The sequence below is a fragment of the Panthera onca genome, chromosome B1 (genome assembly GCF_046562875.1).
Source record: "Panthera onca isolate mPanOnc1 chromosome B1, mPanOnc1 haplotype 2, whole genome shotgun sequence".
Lineage (NCBI taxonomy): Eukaryota > Metazoa > Chordata > Mammalia > Carnivora > Felidae > Panthera > Panthera onca.
In genome coordinates, this window is record NC_138342.1 from 54,728,502 (window position 1) to 54,750,794 (window position 22,293).

The following is a 22,293-nucleotide window of genomic DNA, read 5'->3' on the forward strand; positions in this document are numbered from 1 at the left end:
GAGGATGATGAGAAGCAGAATCTTTCCCTGTCATCTCTTTGTTTTCAGACTCCCTGTCAACATGCCACAGCACTACAGGAAAAGTCAAAGAATGCCTCTGGAGATTACTGAAATGGCAGGCTTCACAACTGCCTCAAAAGTTGCTTCCTTTTAAGAGGCTACTATCATTGTACATATGGAGACAAAATCATGGTGATCAGAGACTACTGACAGCATATGCTTCTGATGCACAAGGAATGAGGAAACAGTGCTTTCCATCACCAGTCATGCCTAGATGTCTTCCTCCAGAGGTCAGAGGGGGTAGAACTACACCTGTGTTTGATGTGATTTATATTTCCTTATAGCTGTAGCATGTATGGCTTCATACTGGCACCCTTTAAAGAGGGGCATTTGCCTGGAGTTTGTTAGATCCTTTGCATACAGTAAACAATAAAACCTTATCCTCTACATTCCCAAGACGCCCTACCCTCCCTTCCCATGATTACTATTTACCATTAAATCTTCTTGTTTCAGGTCGTTAAAGAAAAAATTGCTCTGACACTTGTTAAAATGGCAAGGAAGCCTTTATTCAAGACTATTGTGATAGATGTCAAGACTCTCAAAATAGGGGAGAGAGATCAGGCTCAATTCTGAATACAGCAAAAAAGCTGGGGATTTATAGCCAGTGAGGGTGTCCATGGATGGAAAATTACTAAGAGGAGACAAGTAGGGTAGGGAGAATCCTACTAAACTGACATAACAGGATAATTGCTGACGGCAGACCAGGGTAATCAGGGATCAAGGGTGAGCAGGTTCTCACTAAACTGACTTAATGGCATTCACCCTAAAAGTGGACTCAGTAGACTGAAGGGAGGGCCCAAGGATGAGACCTAGTAAAAAAAAAAAAAAAAAAAAGGCTCAGAAGAGCATGCCAAATGTTTGGTCAAGGAAAAAGTCTTTGTCAAGGGGAGGCAGTGACCCTTATAATAGGCTACCCTCTGTTCAGAGGCTACAAAGTTTTAAAACATATTTCTTAGGCCAGTTATTGGCCTGATTGTCACTATCCGTTCTTGAATTTTGTTCCTTGTTCCTGTGTGAGCTAATGTGGAATTTTTCAAAACCCTCCATACACATATCCTTTCACCTAGATAAAGTCCACCAAGATCATCTGTAGGATAAGATTCTTCTATTTCCTTGATTCAAAACAGCTGTGAGCTTTGAAACCATGGGTACTCTTGCATGGTCATGGAGGCTATGGAAAAGAAAAAGAACTCCTCTTTTGGGGGCTCAGTCGGTTGAGTGTCCAACTTCGGCTCAGGTCATGATCTCATGGTCTGTGAGTTTGAGCCCCGCGTCAGGCTCTGTGCTGACAGCTCAGAGCCTGGAGCCTGCTTTGGATTCCGTGTCTCCCTCTCTCTCTGCCCCCCACCCCCGCTCACGCTCTGTCTCTCTCTCCAATAAATAAACATTAAATAAAACATTTTTAAAAATTTAAAAAAAGAAAAAGAACTCTTTAAAATGAGGGTCTAGAATCTGCAAAATTCTTGTAGAGAGTAGGCCCTATGAGAACTTTTGCACTCTTAGGATTATAAAATATCATTTGTGTCATGTTATTTTCAATAATCAATTAACGTTCTTTTTTTATGTTTTCATTTCTTTCATCTCCACAGCCACAATTTCCCATCTTATTCCTTTCCCCACTCCAAGAACCTGAACTTGAGAATTAAATTTACCGAAATGGTATTGTACTACACATCTATTATAATGTTAGCCATTCAAGTTTTCTCCCTGTGAATTATCCATTCATACACTTTGTTCACTTTTTAAAAAAAACTTTTTTATGTTTATTTATTTTTTGACAGAAAGAGACTAGAGTGTGAGTGGGGGAGGGACAGAGAGGGAGACAGAATCTGAAGCAGGCTCCAGGCTCTGAGCTGTCAGCACAGAGCCCGACACAGGGCTCAAGCCCACAGACCTTGAGATCATGACCTGAGCCAAAGCCAGACGCTTAACCGACTGAGCCACCCAGATGCCCCACTTTGTTCACTTTTATACTGGGTTGCCTGACAGTTTTCTTCTTGACTTGCAGGTTCTTTACACTTTACACTATTAATCCCCTTTCATTCACATATTTAAAAAAATATTCTCCAGTTGTTTTTTAATGTTTATATTTGCTTCCCATTGTTAAACAGAAGTCTTTAATATTACTATAATCAAATCTATTACTTTTCCCCTATTTGTGATCAATCCATTTGTTTCTTATTTAAAAAATATCTCCCTGGCCCAAGGTCATAATGAGATTCTGAATTTTGTTCTAATGGTTGTAAATATTTCCTTTTATGCACAGGTCTTTAATCAATTTTGACATTAATTTTTTTATAGGCGCAAGGATGAAGTCTATTTCCCAATAGTATTTGTTAAGTAATCATTTTTCTACTTACATCACTACTGTGGATGTGCCAATATACATACATATGAGTGTTTGATACATATATGTATATGTACGTGTATGTGTATATTTATACATATACACAATCTGATTATCTATCTGGCAAAATAATGTTATTATTTGATCAGGTAAATCCTCTCTCTTTACTTTGGTGGGTATGAAGGGTCTTAACTATCAACTGACATTTGCTCCTCCATAAATTTTAGTGTTACTTTGTTTAATTCTCAAAACTATCACATTAGAATTTTAAGTAGAATTTCACTATGCTTATAGATTAGTTTTGGAAGAACTAACATCTTTACAATGTTAAGCTTTCTCATTCACAAACATGTTAATTTTTTCTTCAAATAGCAGAAATAGGAAACAATATCCCACATCTACCCCCAAAAATTTTTAGATAATGACAAAATGGTCTAATTAGGTTTTACATAGGTGCTGGATACTTGAATAAAGATTAAAGATTTATTTGGAGGAAATTAAGACCTATTTCATTTAGTTTTCTCATTTATAAAGCAAAAACTACTATCTCAGTGCTAGTCAAAATAGCTGGTCATGACTTGATTCCACTGATAAAGGGAGATGAGATACCTATACCAGAGTTCTTATTTCATCAAGGAAGTCTTCTAAGAAGAAAACACATCCACATAATTATTGGAAATGATTTCTAGATTCCCTTTTAACTGTTTCTATTAAAAAGCTATTTCTATTAATTTTTCAAATTTCTGAAAGTGCTTTGATTCTTTATGGGTTATTTTAACAATTTTGTTTTCCTCTAGTCTTTCACATATCAATACTTTCATTGATTATAAGTCATCTTTACAGAAGAGGAAAGAAGAAAGAAGATATAAGTTAGAGAAAATAAAGCACATTATCATTTCTGTGTCCCAGTGGCACAGGGAAGCCAGTTAAAAACAAACAGTAGTATTAGTTGATTAATTGAAGAACCCAGAAAATCAGCACAACTTTATTTTACTTAAGCATGTTGTTCTAATAGGTGTTTTCTGGAGAAACACTTTATAGGGAAAAGTGGTCTGTCCTCAAGATACCTTCTTCATCCATAAGCTTCTGAATTCCTTTTTCCTTCCTCTTAGACAATTTCAGTAGTTGATATTTTTCTTCTCAATCCAAGCCTCTTTGTTTAAATGCCTGTATCATTATTGTCTTCTGTAGGGGAGAACTGGAATCAACACGTGATTAGACAATGTTTACCACCAAAGTAAGGGGGGCAAAAGGGATGAAATAGTCAATGGTATTTGTATTTCAGAATTATGGCAAGAGTAAAGAAAGGTGTGAAACACTTTTTTAATGCTCCTTTGTATCCTTCTCCAGCCAACTCTGACTGATCTGCAAATTTACGTATGGAATTTCTTCAACATATAGAAATAATTCTATAGAAATAAGATATAGAATAATTCTGACTATACAATGTGGCTGGAGTGGAACACAGATGTGTATACCTGTTTTAAAACTCTACAGATAGTGACATGGAACTGTAATTATGGTTTGTGATGGGAGCTCATGTGCCTAATTATATATCTAATTCTTAAATCAAATCAATAACACCCTATCAAGCTGTCCAGCATATTATTGAACCCCCTCAATGACAATGAACACATTTTCCAAAGCAACCTTATCCAACTTTAGATATTTCAGGATCCAAGAAATTCCTCCAAAATCAGTCTCATGGCGACTTTCAGAAATTGGTCTGATGTCTTTCCATTGAAGCTATTAAAAATAAGTCCAATTCACTTCACCCAAGATGGCCTTTCAAATTTTTCAACTAGATTCACTTCCGACACACCCTTTTCCAGGCTCAACACCTTCATCTCTTTAAGCTTTTCCTATATTACAACATTTGCAATCCATCTCACCAGCTCTGTTCTTGCTATCTGAACACATTATGGTTTGTCTGTATCTGCTCTTAAAAGGCATCCTCAGAACAGATGAAATCCTTCAAATGAAATCTCAGAACCTGGGAGATCAAAACTAGTTTTCACTCAATTTAGATGCTATACTTAAATGACTGTATTTTAATATTTTATTTGTACTGCTCTTTGCGGCATCTATATCACACAAATAGCTCACGTTTAACCTAGGTAACCTAAAATTCCTAAATGAACAATTCGCTTTCCACAAATTTATACTTGGTGCCAACTTTTGGCTCTTAGAAAAGGACATTGCATTTGTTACTAGAAATATCTATCAAATTAGAGTTGATCTACTGTTCTTGCATTACCATTTTGGATTTTGCTTCTGTCATCATTTCTAGTCCTCTCTGCTTCTGTGCCTTCTCTATATTCATTCACGTCACTAATAAAAGTGCTCAAGAGAAGAAAGACTCGGACGGAGCTCTGGCACTGACAGCAGGAATTGTCCTCCAGACAATGACATGGGTTCATTGGTTGAGCAGCCCTGATTGTATCCTTTGAGTACGTTTCTTTCAATAGCAATTAATTTATTTAGTTGTATTAGGTTCTAGTCCATATTTCCAAATGATTTCCAAACAGGCATAGCAAGAGCTTTCCAAACATTCTGGTCCAAACATTCTAAGCTTACCATACTATCCTTATAACTCTTACTGTAAAAAAAGCAAATGAGGATTCAACTTCGGCCCACTGACAATTGACAGCTTTTACAAATGCTGCTTTTCTACTCACGGTGCACCAAACTATCCGTTTAATAATCTCGCCTAGAGTCATGCCCAAATTTGATGATAAAAACCTACCCCTGTCAACATCAGGCATACCTAGGCTCTCCCCATGTTTCTTACAGTTTCTTCTCACTATGTTATAATTATTCATGTATCTGTGATTGAAGGCAAGAGCTGTATCTAAGGACCGTGCCTGACATATGAAGTATTTGTTGAATGAAAAAGTGAAAAACCCTCAGTCATTTATAGTAATTAAAAATGGAGGCATTGAAAAGATTTTATATATTTTTTTAATATTTATTTATTTGGTGGGAGAGTGCACAACTGGGCAGGGGCAGAGAGAGGGAGACAGAGGATCTGAAGCAGGCTTTGTGTTGACAGGCTGACAGCAGCTAGCCCAATGTAGGGCTTGAAATCACGAATCGCAAGATCATGACCTGAGCTGAAGTCAGATGCTCAGTCGACTGAGCCACCCAGGTGCCCCAACAAGATTTTAGATAACAGGTGTAGTGGAAAGACTAGACTAAGGTGGCACCTATGATTCCTACCATCTGGTATTTACACCATGATATAAGTGGAACCTGTGACTTATGTCTAACCAAGTGAATACAGCAAAGGTGTCGGGATATGTTTGTTTACAAGCATATAAATATATTACATAACACTGCAATGCCCATCTTGTGAGGAGACTCCCCCTTCATTGATGGTTTTGAGGAAGAAATCATTGGGATAGAACTACATGGCAAGAAACTGAGGGCAGCTCCTAATCAACAGTCATCAAGAAATTGAGGTTCTCAAGCCAATAATACACACACACACACACACACACACACACACACACACACACACACAAATGAATACTGCCAATATCATGTGAGCTTGGAAGCAAACCCTTCCCCAATCAAACCTTAGATGAGATCTCACCAATTGGCCCCTTGACTTCAGTCTTAGAAGTGACTCTGCTAAGCCGTGCCTTGACTTCTAAGCCACAGGAACTGTATATCCAAATCATCCAGGAAGCTTTGTAATCATATACATGTTCCAACCTCAATTTTTAGAGTATTATGAAAAAGCCCCTTGGGAATTCTGATGTTTACCACTGTGATGAACCCCTGACCTAAACTAACCACCAATTTTATTATAAAAATTAAAACTAAAATTATGTAAGAGTAGTACCTTTCTTGTTATCACAGTGCTAATGACTAGCAGTCAGGACTTACTTTTCCCCTTTCACATTAACACCTTCATACATACCCTATGTACTGACTACTCTGTCCTTAAACACACAAAGGATCCCACATTAACAACAACAACAAAAAAAAGGTGGGAGAAGACTTTGTCACACCTTCCCTCTGTTTCCATTCCATTCATTCTTTTTAAAGGAAGTTCTAGGCCTGTTACTGCCATTTCACCACTCACTCCCATGCTCTACAACTTTTGATCTTACTAAATCCACTCACTAAGATACCTGTAACCTCTTATAATCCACAGGATACCATGCTCACCCTGTTCTTTTTCTTCTATTATGGAGGCACAGCCCTAAGTGATAATAAATAAAGGACAGAAGCAAAGATCAAGAACAAAGATTACTGCCCTACATCTTCCTTGGGTTGGGCTGGTTTATGCCTTCTCATTTTCAGCAATAGCATGCCATTGAAGATGGCAGGAACTACCATCAATCCCAGGGTTTATTTAATAGTTGACTTCACCAACCAGCCCCCTTGCCTTCTAGTGATTAGAGAAAACTTTGTTTTACATTCTCAGACTTACCAAAGAGTAAGTAAGCCAGAAGCTATTTGGGTATCAGTCTTTTAGTCCTAAGAAACTATGAACACTATAAAAACAATACTGTTAGAGGGACCAGCCCAGGGACAAATATTCTGGAATTCTCTTCCCCAGCAGGCCAGGCCCTTATTTTCCTGTCTTCAAGCATCCCTGTGGCCTGAGGCCTGCAGCAGTGAGAGGTGAAGGATGGTTCAGACACGGACAGCAGTCCGCTCAACCCATGTGAAGACAATAGTCCTATTGGTACAATTTCTTTCCTTGGCTACAAAGGTAATCTCCTCTTAAGTGGTTAGTGGTAGAAATTTTGGTTTGGTAATACTACATTAATTGGAAGGGAGGAGTAAATCAGATCTAAGATTGTAACTGGATCCCTCCCACAGCCAGGCAGAAACCAAGAGAGAAGGTACTGCCTAATGAATAGGTGCTCTAAATGAATATAAAGGAGACAAGAGATTCTGATTCCAGCAATGTCCAAGCAGGGTATTCAAGGTATGCTTTATTCTTCAGCAACTGTGCATTTAGTCTTTGCTTTTCCCTAAACACTCTGCAAGTTGTGTTAAAGTATGCCTATCAGTATTCCACTAAAAGACACATGTCTCCACATTTTTGCTATTTTGTTCATATTTATCATAAGAATCTTGGTCTCCTAGGCCCATCTGTGACCTCTTGGTCTTGATTCCAGAACCACCTTTCTTATCTGAGATTATAGATTTTGAGTGCATCTAGGTCATACCTGCTTATCGTATAATATCCTTGCCTCTGGCATGCATCTGCCTTCCTTGTAAAACAATCTTTTCTGGACTTTCCTTAGGTCTCTTTTACATGCCCCCATTTTTAAACAATTCATGCCATGCATGCTAACTTCATCTTACCACCTCAACTCATACTCTTCAATGCTCCCTCTGTAAAAGCCCCTTTCTTATCCTGAAGCAAGAGGCTCAGAAGTTACAGTGACAAAGTTTCTGGTACATCAGTGTCCATGGCTGCAGTGATACATTCTTTACCTAATCTAGCTTATATCTGTCCTCTCAGCTCCTCTGAAAGAGATAAGCTATTCTATTAACAAACAGGTCAGACTGTGTTCTCCTGGCTATCCCCAGATTGAACTATAGTTCCACTAATGAAATTGTGCTCCTTCACTTGGAGAACCAGAGCTCGAACTTGAGAGGTTTCCTTTCAAACTTATAATCACTCTTTCCCTATAAATCTGCTCAGAACTGACCTCAAAACTATAATTTCCCTCTCGGGCCTCTGGATTCTTTCTTCCCTGAATCCATTTTGGTTGCGCTCTTTGTGTCAATATTTGTATACACCCCAAAGTTTTGACAGAACCCAAATTTGTCTCTAAATGGATCCCTCCAGTATAACATCAACTTTCCCTAGATACATATGATTTTTCCTTCATATAGTCATTTGGAAAGACATCCAACTCTTCTCTGTCTCTCCATTTTTACTAGGAAAAGAAAACTACTTTATTATAATTTATTTAAACCATCATGTATAACCATTTGCAACAGATTTTTAGAACGGCATACCAGATTAAATATATATATTTTCTTCAGATTAAACATGTTAAAATATAATCTTCCAATAGGTAAAAAATAAATAACATGAGATTTCCATTTCAAATTAAGTCTTTTAACAAGCCAAAGGCTTCTAATCCAAGACCATGGATACCATAAAGAATCAACAACTTCATAATGAAGAGAGACCCTGTGCCTACACAATAGTGATGAGCACTGTCCATTTACCCAGCATCTGCTGAAAAAACAGGTATGCAGTGAGAATAAGAGGGAACAAAAGAGTTTGCATCCCCTGATTCTCCTTCTCTACCCTTCAGGTGATCCCAGGAGTCACATCATTGATAGCATTTCCATCAGGATGAGACTCTCCTGTTTGGGAATGTGACATACAAGGGAAAAGTTAGAGAGCTGCACCTAATAGCAAAACAAATCCAATTATGTACCAGCGATTTTAATGCCTTTCTGAGATTGAAGTGGCTCACTAAAGCTCAGACTGTAAAGATCCAGGGAGCATGTTTATTTATTTATACCATGACTCCCTCCAAATAGGATTTGAGGCAGCTCAGTGAGCATGTTAATAATGCTTATTCTCAAGACCCTATTTACCGTGTTGTGCTGCAGGAGATATCATTACCCCTGTTTGCTCTTAGAAAATCTGACTTTTTGGAGGGTTTTTTGTGGAACTTTCTGGAATTCAGAAGGGACCTTGAGGACTGCCTTCCTCTGATCCTGCAGGATTGTGAACATGGGAGGGAAAGAACCCAAATACTGGGGTGGAGCCATCACAGAAGGCAGGAATAAAATGAGCATGCAGGGTTTGAGGATGCCCAGGTAAGTCTTGGTGCACAGAAGTCAGTGCCCACATGAGGTCCCCATCTGGAAAGGGAACTTCAAGAATTAGTGAATGTGTTCCTGACACCAGAGGATGAGGCTTGTTATGGGTATTAAAATTTTCTTCTTGATATATGTGATGAGAGCACTGTATAGTTTGGAAGACTCTGCTGTCTAGAAATGAATGTTTCTCATATTTCTGGCTGGGAAAACAGGTCAAGAGAGAAAAAGTGCTGACTGAGAGCTCACTAGGTACCTGGTACTATGCTTGGTGTCTTCCATATGAAGTTTCAACTGAGCTGTATAAGAAATCTGCCAGATTGGAGCTGTTGTTCCCCTTTGTGTAGTTGAGTTCCAGAGAAGGGTATCTCCTTTGCCAAAGGAGAGGCAGCTGAGAAGTGATGAGGCTGGAAGTCAGGCTTGAATCCATTTGTGACCCATAGATGTCTTATCTTTGTGCTAAGCTGACTGATACCCAACACTGTGCCTAGCATACAGCAGGCATAAGACATGTTTGCTTGCAGGAATGACACAAAAATATAAAAACTACTCATTCCACAGATATTGACGGAGTGCCTACTATGTGCCAGACACTATGAGTCAACATAGGATAAATTCAGCACTAAAATTGCAATTCTAATGTAAATCAGCTTTAATATGAAAATGAAATTAGGCCAGCAGGGAGGCCATAAATGAGCCTATTATAATACATCCCATAAGAGGAAGAGCAGCCAGGAAAAATGAGGTGAAGGGATGATGAGATAATGTAATTTTAAAATTGGCTTCTGTTCTCCTGAAATACTTTTAAGATTTTACTGCAAAATTACACAGTCATCAGGAATATGCCATTTTTAAAAGACTTTCTCACTTGGGTCAGTGCATAAATAATAATACATGTTTAAAAATGCATGACTATTCATTAAACCATTGACCACTTCCAGCCTATTGAGTACATAAGTATTTTAAAAATTACTTTAATACATATTTACCCAATAGACCAGAAAAGTTCCTTTGGTACATGATGTGCATTTAAAAAGCTGCCTGCATAAGGAGTTATCGGATCTAAACCAGAGTTGGCTGCAGACTACATAATATGCATTTTAAAGAACAACCTAATTATGTGCTTACCCAAGAGAACAAAGTTAATACTGAGGGTCAATAATTATTACCTTCCTTTACTACCTTTTATTTTTTTCTGTCAAATAAAATAGAGAAAAAGAAGTTTATATCTGCCCTCTCGTATGTTTTATCTTGACAACTACTGCCTCAATGCCTCTCTCACCCCCACTTTCAAAAAACAAAAACAGAGCAGGGGGGGGGGGCAGTGGGAGGAGAAGAGACAGAGAGGGGAGGGGACAGAAGGGAAGAAGGGAGAGGTGGTTGTTGTTTTCTTTTCTTTTTTTAAGAAAACTATGTGTAATTAAAAGTAAGTACCTTTATAGCAAATGCAGATGGTCAAAAATCCATCTTTTAATGTTTGCTATTTTCTTCCCTTCTGTACTAAAAGATTATACTATTAACCACAATTTACTAGTGTTCCCTGTGTACTTTTACAGAAACATGACTATCTCTCCCCTTTCTCTTTGGTAAGACACAATGATAGAGATTTCTTTCTCACCTTGCACAAATGTAAAAGTCCTCTGTTATTTAGTCATGGAATCTGTGTCTACCAGCACGATGTGGGAGAGTTCTCAGCACAAAATCTATTCCTGTTCACAAACATGTAAAAATTAAAAGGTGTATTTTCAACAAATACACTAATTCACTAGTTTCTCTGCTCACTGCTCTTATTGTCCTACACTGATGTGAGGAGTGTCACCCCACCAGTAAATGGTGCTGACAGACCAGATAGCAACCTTCACAACCTCATTCTAGAGACAACACTCCCCCTTAATTTCTAGTAATGTAGAATCACCCCGTTAGCTCTAAAGAGCACACCCAACATGCAACTACCACTTTGTATTTATTTTTTTTGATTTAACGTTATTTTTTTATTTTTTAAAATTTACATCCAAATTAGTTAGTATATAGTGCAACAATGATTTCGGTAGATTCCTTAATCCCCCTTACCCATTTAGCCATCCCCCCTCCCACAACCCCTCCAGCAACCCTCAGTTTGTTCTCCATATTTATGAGTCTCTTTTGTTTTGTCCCCCTCCCTGTTTTTATATTATTTTTGTTTCCCTTCCCTTATGTTCATCTGTTTTGTCTCTTAAAGTCCTCATATGAGGGAAGTCATATGATTTTTGTCTTTCTCTGACTGACTAATTTCACTTAGCATAATACCCTCCAGTTCCATCCACATAGTTGCAAATGGCAAGATTTCATTTTTTTTGATTGCTGAGTAATACTCCATTGTATATATATACCACATCTTCTTTATCCATTCATCCATCAATGGACATTTGGGCTCTTTCCATACTTTGGCTATTGTTGATAGTGCTGCTATAAACATGGGGGTGCATGTGTCCCTTTGAAACAGCACACCTGTATCCTGTGGATAAATGCCTAGTAGTGTAATTGCTGGGTCGTAGGGTAGTTCTATTTTTAGTTTTTTGAGAAACCTCCATACTGTTTTCCAGAGTGGCTGCGCCAGCTTGCATTCCCAACAATGCAAAAGAGATCCTCTTTCTCTGCATCCTCGCCAACATCTGTTGTTGCCAGAGTTGTTAATGTTAGCCATTCTGACAGGTGTGCAGTGATATCTCTGTGTGGTTTTGATTTGTATTTCCCTGATGATGAGTGATGTTGAGCATTTTTTCATGTACTGGTTGGCCATCTGGATGTCTTCTTTGGAGAAGTGTCTATTCATGTCTTTTGCCCATTTCTTCACTGGACTCTGTTTTTTGGGTGTTGAGTTTGAGAAGTTCTTTGTAGATTTTGGATACTAACCCTTTATGTGATGTCATTTGGAAATATCTTCTCCCATTCTGTCAGTTGTATTTTAGTTTTGCTGATTGTTTCCTTCACTGTACAGAACTTTCTATTTTGATGAGGTCCCAGTAGTTCATTTTTGCTTTTGTTTCCCTTGCCTCCAGAGACGTGTTGAGTAAGAAATTGCTGTGGGCAAGATCAAAGAGGTTTTTGCCTGCTTTCTCCTCGAGGATTTTGAAGGCTTCCTGTCTTACATTGAGGTCTTTCATCCACTTTGAGTTTATTTTTGTGTATGGTGTAAGAAAGTGGTCCAGGTTCATCCTTCTGCATGTCGCTGTCCAGTTTTTCCAGCACCACTTGCTGAAGAGACTGTCTTTATTCCATTGGATATTCTTTCCTGCTTTGTCAAAGATTAGTTGGCCATACGTTTTTGGGTCCATTTCCAGGTTCTCTATTCTATTCCATTGATCTGAGTGTCTGTTCTTGTGCCACACTTTGTATTTAGGTATTAGATGTCAACTGGTTGTAGAACAGTGAGTCATACGTCTATGAGTACAGATGGTTCCTATACATACTATTCCTAAGTGTTATTCTTTATCACTCAATGGTATTTTGTTTCTAAAAATCTATTTTGAATAGGTTTACTTCCTCTCTTTACCACCATTCCCCCATTGCTAAATCAATTACATTCTATCTACAATAATTAACACAGAAATCTTTCACAAATTCTATTTGAGCCTTAAGAATTGTCTACTTTCTATTCTAGATGTGTTTATTTCAATCAGTCCAGAGAGATGAATTCAGGTTTGTTAAAGACGGATAAAAAGACTAAAGTCAACTTATTTTTTAAAATTTATCCCAATAATTTATAATTTATTCTTCCTTCTTTTCATTTTTTAATCATTGTTTCATACCTGAAGAATACCCCAGAGATTTAAAAGCTGGTGTGAGTTTCTTAAATACACTTGGTAATTTTATAGAGGAGGGGAGAAGTCTTAGAAGAAGCTAAGTGGACCATAATTAAAGCAAAGTTTATTTTATATCAGCACAGTAATTAAAATATAATTAATATTTAAAGAAACAACTCTAATACTAAAAACATATATCTAAACTCCCAAGCAACTATACTAATGAGCTCAATGATTCAACTTCATGTACTCATGCTTCTTACTCTCCAGTTGACAAGAATAACAAGCATAATTGGAAACATTTTGTAAATATAAAGTCATTATTTTTATTGTGGATATGGATATAGATGTATAACAAAGAACTAAATAAAATTTAAAAATAAGGTCAACATCATAAAGCTAAACCACCTCCTATTACTCAGATTGGCTTATTTTAGACACATCACTCTCTATGAGCAGTAAACTCTACTCAAGGGTCAGGTTCACTTTCTCCTTTTAAAACAGCTATAAGATACATACTAAAAATTAGAACAAACTAGAAGACTTTAGAGTCTCTAGGCTGTTTGCCATGTGTAGTATTTTTCTAAGCCTCTGAGAAATACATCAGTACCTGTTTGTTTGAGAGCATGCTCTCCTTCTGTTCTAATAATTTTTAAATACATTTTGCATTATTTTTAAATTCCTTTGGCCATTAGATTCACTGACAAAACAAAACACACCTTAGTCTAATGGCATGAATTTTCTCTGTCACCCTCTGGGTTGAATTGCGGTATTAGGAAAATCAGTTTAAACGCACATCACACAATCTTTTTGCATGTTCTTTCTCTAGGAGTTTTCTTCACAAAGTTGCACTTTCTCTTGCCCAACCACATTCCTCCCTCAGGCATGATATGGTGCCCTCTCTTCACAGAACTGGAAAAGCATGACTCAAAAAGGAAACCAGATTTATTTTTTAAAGGTGAGATTACACCACTTTGTTTCTAAAACCTAATGAGTGAGTGAATGAGTGTTTAATTGAGAAAGACAGGAAAAAGAAAGAATATGGATGCTCAAGATAGTATTTAAGAGCTTCCCTTCTTATTCTAAGTTGGATTTCCAGATTTAGAAAATAAAAATATAAGACTACAAGTTAAATTTGGATTTCAGATAAATAATGAATATTTTTATGTCGGTCCCATGCAGTATTCATATATACTTTATACACTACAAAAAAAATTTTTTTATTACCTAAAACTCAAATTTAAGTAGGTTACCTATATTTTATCTGGCAATCTATCTCCCAGCTTCTCCTTAGTGTAATACTCAACTTATTTTATTATAAACAAGTACTTTGGGGATGGGCTCAAGCTAAGTACTCCCCTAAAATTGGTCCAAGTTTAGCAACTTTTTTCCTTGAATTGGAAAAAAATTTTTTAAACAAGAAAGGCAATCTTGAGCTGCAAAATTGAGAAATTGCATGGATTCAGACTGCCCAAGAGCTCATCATTTCTCAGAAAATTAAGAGAATGAGAAATGAAACCATTCCAATTTTCATCCTCCACCTACAAATTATCTATAATTACACCCATTCTTATCTACTACCTTCAGTTTTAGAAGTGTCTCTCTTTCTATAAGTCCTTCAGATCTTATGCTAACCCATTGTGTTTGATTTTCAATCAAATGTCCCTCTCTTCCCTAAACTCTCAAACTTTGACTTTCATCTACTTCTATCCTCATTCTACATACATATTCATCTCATATTCAGACCTAATCTCCACTAGTTGCATCTTCATTAATCACCATCTTTTCACAGACAAAAGTAGGCAACAGTGTTGACTTCCCTTCTTCTTCCCATCACTCATCATTAAGTGCTGAACCAGGGAAATAGATGAGAGCCCATAAATCCTTTGTATGCCAAAATAACATTCCTAAACTTCACTGTAATGTTCCCACACAAGCACCAACCAAAATATTGTATTTCAACTGTCAGAAAAAAGATAAAACTTCAAAAAGACATGAGATTTACTGTATGAAATTATAAAATTTATGTTATATTCCATTTAGTTCTACAACTAAAAAAAGAACATATTTTCATCCAAACAGAAAATAAAAAGAAAAACTTCCATCACGATATAATGAAAAGACATATAATTATTACATCCAACATTTCTGAGCTTCATCTTACAAATTCCTTTTTCATACATGTCTGTGCTTCAACTCACTCCATTCTCATTTCTGCCCTCACCACCCCATTGAAGCTACTCTCAGTTAAGGCCATCAATCTCTTCTTATTCTTATACGAAAGGAACATCTGTTAGCCTTTATTTTATAGTCTCTGATGTGATTGAACACTAGATTTTCCCATTCATGAAATCCCCTTCTCCACTGGTATATTATAAAGACACCCTTCCTGTCCATTTTCCTACCTATTCAACACTTCCTTGTAGCCATGAATTCCCTCCTTAAATATGTGTGCTCCTTTACATTCTATACATTTTCCTGGACAAGTCCTAAATCTATGGTTTCAATTGCCACTTACAAGCTGATGACTTCCAAATGTTTATTCCCAATCCAAAACTCACTCTTTTTTTTAATGTTTATTTATTTTTGAAAGAGAGAAAGTGTGTGAGCAGGGGAGGGGCAGAGAGAGGAAGACAGAGAATCCCAAACAGGCTCCGCACTGTCAGTACAGAGCTCGACATGGGGCTCGAACCCACAAACCATGAGATCATGACCTGAGCCAAAATCAGGAGTCAGACACTTAATCTGAGCCACCCAGGCACACTTCTAACACAAAACTCACTTGTAAGTTCCTTCTTGATATGTCCACCTGGATATCCCCAAATTCAAACAAATTGAAAAGTAAACTCATCCTCTTTAAACTTAAATCTACTCTTCGTCTTTTACTTAATCTTTCAAAAATAACATCTTCCTTCCTTCCTTCCTTCCTTCCTTCCTTCCTTCCTTCCTTCCTTCCTTCCCGCCTGCCTGCCTTCCTCATTTCTCAGAAAATTAAGAGAATGAGAAGTGAATCCATTCAATTTCTCATCCTCCACCTACAAATTATCTATAATTATACCCATTCTTCCTCTCTCCCTTCCTTCCTTCCTTCCTTCCTTCCTTCCTTCCTTCCCTTTCCTTCCTTCCTTCCTTTGTTTGCAGAAATAGCATTTATTTAGTCACAAAAGTCAGGAATACCTAACAGAGGGCCATAACAGATTAAGGACCTCTTGCTTATAATGATATTTGTCTTATAGTAATTTGTGTGCTGATTTTTATTTCTCATGTGATATAGTAAGTTTATCATTGATTTCCTAGAAATAGCATCCAATAAAGGTTTGGTGGATGAATAATGAAAAATTTAATTTATCTAGAAAAACACTGATGACTAGTATTATCAGCTGGGATTACATAGATCATGCCTAGTCTACAGGGATTTGTGTCTGTGTCCACAGGTTCAGCCCAGCCTCCAAAACTGCTGGCACATAATAGGTTCTCCATAAATATTTGTTGAATGGAAGAATTAAAGTGTGTTTTGATAGAGACTATACTTTCCACATTTTTCGGAAGAAGTCTATGACTATAAGAGTGTCCTAATCACAATGCACATTATTTACCTATTACTAGATAATGTTACCCCAAAAACTTAGTGGCTCGAAAAGACACAGAATCCTGTGATTCAAGAACCTGGGTGACAGCTGAGTTGTCTGGCTCTGAGTTTCTCACAAGGCTGCAGCCATCTAAAGGCTCAACTGAGAAGGGTCTCTTACTCTCTCAGATGGTTGTTAGCAAGATCTAATTTCTTTCAGCTTGTTTGAGACCTCAGTTTTTAATGAGCTTTTGGCCAGAGACCTCCTTCACTGTTATTTTGTTGTTACTGTTTTTGCACATGGTCAACATGGTAGTTTACTTCATCAAACCAAGATCACCTGTTGTAATCTAATCACACATGTGATATGCATCACTTTTGTCACATTCTGTTCATTAGAAGCAAGTCATGAGGGACCAACCACACTCAAGGGGAGGGGATTTCATGAGGGCATGCCCCTTACTTGAAACAGTTATGGAGACAGAGTCGGGGAGAAGTGTTCATTGAGAGCTGTGTCACAAGCTGCCTACCACATCGTACATAAATACTCTTCTAGGAAATAGGAAATCACTGTAAGCAGAAACACTCTGGCTTATGACCACAACTAGAACTACATTTATGTAACTATTTCAGCCATGTAAAGAAATAGCCTTTCCACCAATATTAGTAAATAAACAGAATTTTTCCCTAGAGACAAAGAAGAAACCTTTCTTCTCTCTTCTCTACATTCAAGAATGTCTTCAAGAATGAGATCAGATCAAGTTACAAGCATATTTTTAAGCCCTGTTGTCCACATCCAGACTTCCCCTTTCCTTCTGTGCACAGGCCAACCACCTATATAAAATGGCAATGAGATGCTAGACTATCATCAATTTGGTCAGTCTGACTTGAGCTGGACTCAAAGTTGAGGACCAGAGGTAGATACAAAGGTCAATATCTGTCTGGTTACAACTTCTCCCAGACAAATGACCTATTGACTAACTCTTAGGTAAATGCCCATCAATAGTTTCAAATTCCACATAACCTCAAAGGACATTAAATCTATTCATTTCTGTACTGCTGAGTATCCACAGTAGATGCAGAAGGATTTAGAAATGATTAGATAAATGGTGGTTGGTTGTAGGAGTCAATTCTATTATTTGGTAGAATTTGGACAACACATCAAGTTTGGAAGTTAATAGAATCATGTGCAGGAATTTAGAGTATTGAGAGGATTCTTTTGGATATGGACAGTTAAAGCTGCCTGGTTAAAAAGATTTCACAGGCTTCCCTGTATAGCTTCTAAAGCAAAAGCAGATTCTCTGCATATTTAACACCTACTACTGTCTATTCATTTTCCATTCATACTCTAAAATCAAAACCTTGCCAGAAATTGAGAACAAAGAAGATTTTGAATTTTTATTGGAAGACAATCATTTGAGGTGACTGATTATGAGTTAATTGCCTCTGAGCATTTCTGGAATTGCTGCTTATGCATTTTCTTACTGCTGACAGGATCCCTAACACTGACAGTGGGAACTGTTTCAAGTAAGATCATGCAACATAGTTTTGCATCCTTTTTTTAGATCTGTTTGTGTGGCAGTAAATGAGTCTCTTTTGAGCAGGTCCTGGGGTAAAAATTTATATATTAATGGCCTTGGATTTGGGGACACCCAGAAGTAGGAGAAATTGGGAACTAAAGAGCAATTCAGTGCTTTATGTGTCAGAGAAACCTTGAAGGAAATGAGGAAAGAGAGGTACATGACTCAGACTCCAAAATAGGGAAGGAGGGTGAATGCATTAAGATTCAAAGGCTATAGCTTGACAACAACCTAGTATGGCAGCCTTATAATGGGAAGGACTCTGATCTGCGATTGTAATCCTACCTCTACCTCTATTCCCGCTGTGTGATCTTGGGGCTAGGCTTTGTAATCTACAAAATAAGAGTATTGAAGTGCTTGATCTGTAAGAACCATTCAAGCTGTAAATTTCTCTACCGTGACCTGATAGAGGAAACTCAATCAATTTCTGGCCTACAACCTCCCTATCAGTTTATATTTCTCTCCTCTTGGCACATTCCTCCCAGAATTCTCTCCAGCCTCCAGATCTTATCCTGGGTGAATATTTTCACTCTTCAGCAGTCAAACTCTCTGGTAATTAATGCTGCATAGTTGACTAGTAATAAAGATGTGAGTTGATAATGGCTGAATGAATGACCCACAAGTAATAGCATTTTAAACATAAATGGACTCTCAAAGACTAACACATTATGACCCAAAAGATTGAAATTATAATGATGAACTGAAAGGAAGTAGAGTTAATTTTTTTGAGCTTAAGCAATCATCTACCCTGATTACTCATAAAGCTGTCCTGGCTGATTTGTCCAGAGTGAGTAGTTCAAGGTAGAAGAGTTGAAAGAATGCCATATTAGCACAGACTTTGAAAGCAGACAGATGTGGAGTTAAGTCACTGTTCTACAATTTGCTAGCTGTTTGACTTTGAGCAATTTACTCATCTGATCTTAAATTTTCTCCTATAAGTGGAATTAATAGCGCCTATGTCCCACAATTATTTTAAAGAATAAAAAAGATAATATATCTGGGACACAGTACCCATGTAACAAATGCTAACTATCATTATTACTACCTCTTCTTTGGGAACTTAATGATAAACTTCATTTTTAAAATCAAATGATGCTAGTTCCACTCTCAAATGGAGACTACAAAAAGCTTTGCTGTTTTAAAAAATGAATATACAATATAATATCTCTGCCTATTAAAAAAAGTGACACTGGCCCAGTATAAGAAAATCAGTCCGATTATTTTATAGTTACTTGTAATTAAATCTTTGAATACTGCTTTACCTCACGAAATCAAACCTTTCCACTTTCAATGGAAACCTTGAAGTCCCTCATTAATGATGGATAATTTCCCTAAGTTTTCAAAATTCTCTGTCCTACTTAGATAATGTTTAAATGATGGAAATCAATTTAATTTAAACAGAAAAGGACTGACCTCATGCTATGGATCAAATAAGTACAAATGAGAAACTAATCCAAAACATAAGCTCCCTGGATCTGCATACTTTATTAGTCCTTGGACACTGACTATTCAATATTATTATTGTAGCATTACTTCACTACATAAATCCCTTTATGTTTTATTCAGATCTAAAGCTTTTGCCTTTAACACCAAGTGCTGAGGAACTATGGAGCAATGGGCTGGGGGAGAGCTCCCTCCACCAACAGGGGTCAAGAGGGAGGCTTGCACAGAGAGACCTTCATGTTCAAAGTAAGGTCGCCCTCTGGCCTCCCCAAGCTTTTTATCTACAGGGTCCAGAGGGGTCCCCAAGTGCTAATAGTAAGCCTAACACCCCTGATCTTTTACACCTTCACTGCTTAGTGTCAAGTTAAAGCACCAAAACTTTACAACTCCAGGTAAGACTGCCATTTTTTTGTCCTGCCTCAACACTGATGGTCCAATCTAGTCTTGGGACTAATTTCAAAATGCCTTTCATTACATTCTTTGTCTTCATCACAGGAAACCCTGTACTCTTTGGTCATTTTTCTTCCCTGAACTATCTTCTTATTTTCCCCTGAGAAAAAGGAAACAATCAGATGAGTTTCACAAGTTTCACTACTATATCCTCCCACCTATCTCTCTTTCTTCTCTCATTACAGTGAGCTAACGTCAATGTCCCTGGCTAAGCTTAACTGTTCTACTTAGCAAGGAGTATCATCAGATCTTGCCTGCTTGAGAATATTGGTATGGCTGATTTCTTCTCTCTATTGCATTTTGAAGGCTACTTTTTCTGGTACCTCTCTTCTATCAACACACAGGCATGGTATTATTTCTCCCATTAAAATACACAAAAATTGTCCCTGGACTTCACCTCCCCTGCCAACCACAGACCACTTTCTCTCCTTCCCGCTACAGCAAATACCTATACAGAAGTCCCTGTGCCTACTTGTGTCCTGTTTCTCTCTCCCTTTTTTCTTTTAAATTCTTTCCAATAATGTTTTTGCCTCCACGACTCCATGGAAAGGCCTCTTTTTCTTATGGTTGTCAACACATTTTCATCATTACTAAATCCAAGAGTCAATTTTCAATCCTCATTGTACTTCACCAAGCATTTAACATATTTGATCATTTACTCCTCCTTGTCATGGTTTCCAAAACCCCACACTCCCCTGACTTTCTCATCACTCACCAGGCACTCCTTTCACTCTCTAAGGTAGTTTCTCCTCAGCTCACCAAGCTCTTAACAATGGAATAACCCAGGACTTGGTGATCCCTAAACCTCACCTATTTTCCCCCTACACCTATTCCTTGGTGATTCCATCCAAGGCTTTAATTATTCCCTCGATGCTGATGGCTCCCAAATTTAATCTCCAGCCTGCATCTTACCTTTCCACTTCAAACTGCCACTCCGTGCCTCTACATGCATGTCTAATAAGCATCTCCAGCATAAAATACCTCAACTGAATTCCCAAACTGGTTCTTTTCCCCAAACCTTCCACCACACACTTTCTCAGGGGTGAGCAATTCCTTTCTTCCAGTTGCTCAGGCCAATGCCTTGGAGTCACTCTTGACTCTTCTTCTCACACATATACACTCTTATATTTTATCCCATCCAACACCAAATCTTATTAACTCTGTCTTCAAGATATATCCAGAGTATTACCACTTTTCACCACCTCCACCGCTATTATTCTGGTCCAAGCCATCATTACATTTTGCCTACATTTTTGCAAAGGCCTCCTGGCTTCCCTCCCTGTTTCTTTCCATGAATTCGCAACACTGTAGCCACAGGAATCCCAGGAAAACATGTATAAATTGGACAGATCATTTCACTCTTCTGCTGGAAGTCTTCGATATCTCAGTCAAATTAAGAACCAGTGTTTCTGGGGGCGCCTGGGTGGCTTAGTCAGTTAAGCATCCGACTTCTGCTCAGGCCATGATCTTGCGGTTGGCAGGTTTGAGCCCCACGTCGGTCTCTGTGCTGACAGCTCTGAGACTCAAGCCTGCTTGGGATTCTGTGTCTCCCTCTCTCTCTGCCCCTCCCCAATCCATGTGCATTTTCTCTCTCTCTCTCTCTCTCTCTCTCTCTCTCTCTCTCTCTCTCCCTCTCTCCCTCCCTCCCTCCCTCTAAAATAAATAAAAACATTTTTAAAGCTAAAAACAAACAAACAAACAAAAACAATGTTTCTGAGATTTCTGGGAGGCTCAGTTGGTTAAACATCCAACTCTTGATTTTGGCTCAGGTCATGATCTCATGGTTTGTGACTTCGAGCCCCACAATGTGTTCTGTACTGACAGTGCAGAGCCTACTTGAGATTCTGTCTCCCTCTCTCTCTCTCTCTCTCTCTCTGCCCCTCACCCACTCACTCTCTCTCTCTCAAAATAAACACATAAACTTAAAAAAAAAAAAACCAACCAATGTTTCTACAATAGCTTCCATAGCCCTATAGGATCTGCTCCCTGCTCACTCTTTTGTCCTGTAATCTCTCACTCTCCCTATGTTCCATCCTGCTGGGCACCTTGCTCCCCCTCAGACTTGCCAGGTGCGCTTTCACATCGGAGTGTTCACACTTGCTGCCCTCATGTCCTGGAATGTTCCTCCCCCAGATATCCACATGACTCAGTCCTCCACCTCTTTATGTATATATAGTCTTTTTCAGGTACTGTCTTCTCAGAAAGATTTTCCCTGATCACAATACTTAAAATTATAAACCCCAACTTTCATAT

The 22,293-nt window shown here is 37.9% G+C and overlaps 1 long non-coding RNA gene across 4 annotated transcripts in view; it reads right to left on the minus strand.

Moving 5' to 3' along the window:
• Positions 1-3,360: 3,360 nt before the first annotated feature.
• LOC132692477 (uncharacterized) overlaps positions 3,361-22,293 on the minus strand; it is a 78,634-nt gene continuing 59,701 nt past the window's right edge. For all 4 annotated transcript variants that reach the window (XR_013554916.2, XR_009616372.3, XR_009616373.2 and 1 more), the window contains exons 5-6: positions 10,836-10,926; positions 3,361-3,605 (exon numbers count right to left, since the gene is read on the minus strand). This is a non-coding gene — a long non-coding RNA (uncharacterized LOC132692477). The remainder of the gene's footprint in view (positions 3,606-10,835; positions 10,927-22,293) is intronic.